The 3,155-nt window shown below is 54.9% G+C and overlaps 1 long non-coding RNA gene across 1 annotated transcript; it reads right to left on the bottom strand.

Moving 5' to 3' along the window:
• Positions 1 to 444: 444 nt before the first annotated feature.
• Positions 445 to 2,084, bottom strand: LOC306816459. The gene is made up of 3 exons (XR_013777675.1): positions 1,772 to 2,084; positions 988 to 1,431; positions 445 to 567 (listed from the first exon to the last, which is right to left on the bottom strand). It is a non-coding gene; the product is annotated as an uncharacterized lncRNA (long non-coding RNA).
• Positions 2,085 to 3,155: the final 1,071 nt, after the last annotated feature.

Here is a 3,155-nt window from a genome sequence, read left to right as displayed (position 1 = left end):
GCTGAAAGTCAGCTCCATGTGCTGCTGCTGCTGCTGCTGCTGCTGCTGCTGCTGTGGGGGTCATTTGCCCAGCCCTGCCCCAGAGTCAGGGGTCAGATCCAGACTCTGCTGCTGCTCCCTGGGGTCAGCCACAGTTTGAGTGTTGTTGTCAGTGCCAGCAGAAGCAGTGGCTGGAGCAGTGGGTGCTGACAGTGCCCCAGCCCCAGGGCCAGAGGGGTCCCTGGGCTGGGAGGGAGTTGTCCCTTGTTCTCCCTCTGCCCCACACAGAGCTGGGCTTGCAAAAGTGGGGCAGCACAGCAAACAAGGAGCCTGTGAATCTCTTCCAGCCCTGTCTGCTCAGAGTTTGGCCCTTGGAGCTCCAGGTGGACAAAGGCAGCTGCTGCTGCTCCCTCTGTGTGTGCCCGTATTCAGCAGTGCTGCTCCATCAATCTGTGCCCAGCAAGGGGAAAAGCCTCAGCCCTGCAGGGCCAGGAGCTGCCGGGCTCTGCCTGAGCAGCTCAGCCAGGGGAAGGAGCTGCTCCCCACGGGAACAAGGAGCCAAGGACACTGTTTTTTATGGCATGTTTTCTGGTTTAAGGAAAAGAAAAGAAAAATTAAAAGGAAAAGCCACAGAAAAGATGTGAAAGATAAAATGAAGGTGTTAGTAAAAAATAGTTCATACCTCTGGATAAAGGGGTAACTGACTTTTTTAAAACGAGAACTAAATTATTTACTTTGTAAATGTGCTGATGGCATGGATCCATCTTACTGTCCTCAGCAGACTTTTTAAAACAATTTTGGGGCTTATTTCCAATATTGTTATTTTAAATTGTGGTTGAAGCAAGAGGAAAATTCTTTGTGCCCTGCCCGCTCCAAGCAGGACTGGGAATATAAAATCTGTCAACCCCCAAATCCTTTAGAAGATGCCCTTTCTTCTCACCCTTCAAATGAGGTGCACATTTACTTTAAATTGTCAGTGATTTTATAAAGATGGAAAGTCCCACTTACAGCTTTTGCTCTGGTTTGGAAGTGCAGAAAGGCAATTCTCCATCCATCAGCTCCAGGCTGCACTGCCTTAGGAACACATCCCCTCGCCAGGTTTTGTCCACTCGTGGCACTTCTAGAGGAAGAAGAAAGTGCAATTGCACAATTCCAGCCAAGAAGGAATGAAGAGTGGGACAGACAAAACATCCAGTGGAAAACCAGGGGTTCAGCTGGGGCCATGGAAAGTTTGGGTTCTTGCCCATTGGGTGTGTGTCCCTAACTGCAATCTCCTGGCTGCAGGAGAGTTTTCCTCAGCTGCAAAAGCAGAAAGCTCAGGCGGTGCGCTCGGAACGAGCTCGTCTGGTGCAAAGCTGTCAGAGCCCTGTGAGGGCAGAGCCCTGTGCCCAGGGCTGAGCCCAGCAGAGCCCTGGCACAGGCCAGAGCTGCCTCAGCATCCGCAGAGCCCGGCTACAAGGAGAGAAACCAGAACCCACCCGTCAGCCGAAGGCTCCTGTCCCCCTTGTCCCGACCCAGCAGTGCTCAGGCCATACTGGCTGTGCCCAGAGCTGGGCACAAACCTCCCAGTCACTGCTGCCCCTGGCAGCAGAGCAGGAGAGCAGCACGTGTGCCCAGCCTGCAGCCAGCCATGGCACATCCAGCCCCTCAGCAGCTGCCCAGAGCCAAGAAGCAGTTTGGCAGCCACTGAAGAGTTCCTTGCATCCACCCCAGCAAAGGGGGGAACCTTTGGTGTCCGGCCAGGCTGTGCCATGCCCAGATCTGGGAGCATCCCCCTGCCTGGGGGACTCACCTGCAAATTGGGCCTGGAGTGTCTTTGAAGAAGGTGCCAGAATCGAAGTCGATCATCTCCAGCTGCCAGTGGCCAGGGCCAGGCAGAAGTTGTCATCCTTGAGGTTGTCCTTGCAGCAGCCCCACCTGGTACAGCTTCTCCAGGGGCTGCTTCTCCTTCCCTGGGGGCCAGACCAGGCTGTCTGTGCTCTGCCCAGGGACTCAGCCATCACTGAACCAGGACAGGTAAAACCAGGTTGGATGGTGGCTGCCAGTGCTTGCAAGACCAGCTCAGCTCCAGAACAGATGCTCCCATCTGATGACCCCTGCTCAATGGTACAAAAAATCTGGGTTTCTTTGCTTCTTGTGACCAAGAGATGTGTGTAGCTGTTTGATCAAAGGCTCCTGGATTAAATGGTGCCTGTGAATCTCTCCCATCTTCTAGGGCAGATGAACATCCTGCAGCCAAGGATCATAGAACAGATCTTCCACAGATGGCCTGTCCAAGGAGCGCATGGATAAACACCAACTGATAACATCTCGGCACTTTGGGGAGAGAAACAAGCAACCACCAGTCAGCTGGAGAAGGACCCTGTTTGCTTTGCCCCACTGTTCCCATGCCCAGGCTTTGCTGGATGTGCTCAGAACTGGGCCTAAACTTTCCAGACAACTCCCTGTTTTGGAGGAGAGCAGGAGAGCAGGACATGAGCCACCTCCTCAGCAGGTGCCAGAGCAGGATGCTCACGAGCCCACTGCTGTCTCCCAGCACTGGTATTCCCCATGCCCAAAGATGAGGATCCACCTTGAGAGAGCCCTTGAGGGAACTTGAGATGGCCCCGGATGATGCCCCGGCCCCTCCTGAATGGGTGCTTCCCGCAGACCATCTGGTACAGCAGGATGCCCAGGGACCAGATCGTTGCTGCCTCGCCGTGGTAGCATTTGCGGTAGGTCCATTCTGGGGGGCTGTAGAATGGTGTTCCTATGGAATACAGATGGAGCTCATCAGGGGGATACTGCTGCTCCCAGAGCCTGGCCCCTGCATCCCTGGGCATGGGGGGGCTGCAGCAGTGGCACAGGGGGTGACCTACTGCCTCCTTGCGAGCACCTGGCTCTTGTGTACAAATCTAGAGCTGGAAAAAAAGCCACTGGTATTGGGAGAGAACAGTAGAAGCCCTGGGAAGGCCCAGCTAGGACACAAAGAAGAAAAACCCACCCAGTGGTGGGAAAAACCCACTCTCCTCCCTGCTTGCATTGCCCCCAGAAAACATTAATAAGCTAAGGCAAACAAGGGCAGCAAAGCAGTCCAAGCCCTTCCTCGCCTGCACACCAAACTGAGCAGTGCCCAGGTCTAGCCCCCCTCTCTGCCACCCCCATGGGGTTTGTGTCGGGCTGGCTGCCCCAGCTCC

This window comes from Erithacus rubecula (assembly GCF_903797595.1).
Source record: "Erithacus rubecula genome assembly, contig: scaffold_608_arrow_ctg1, whole genome shotgun sequence".
NCBI classification, from domain to species: Eukaryota; Metazoa; Chordata; class Aves; order Passeriformes; family Muscicapidae; genus Erithacus; species Erithacus rubecula.
The sequence above is the reverse complement of the archived record's forward strand: the minus strand, read 5'-3'. Positions and strand labels throughout refer to the sequence as shown.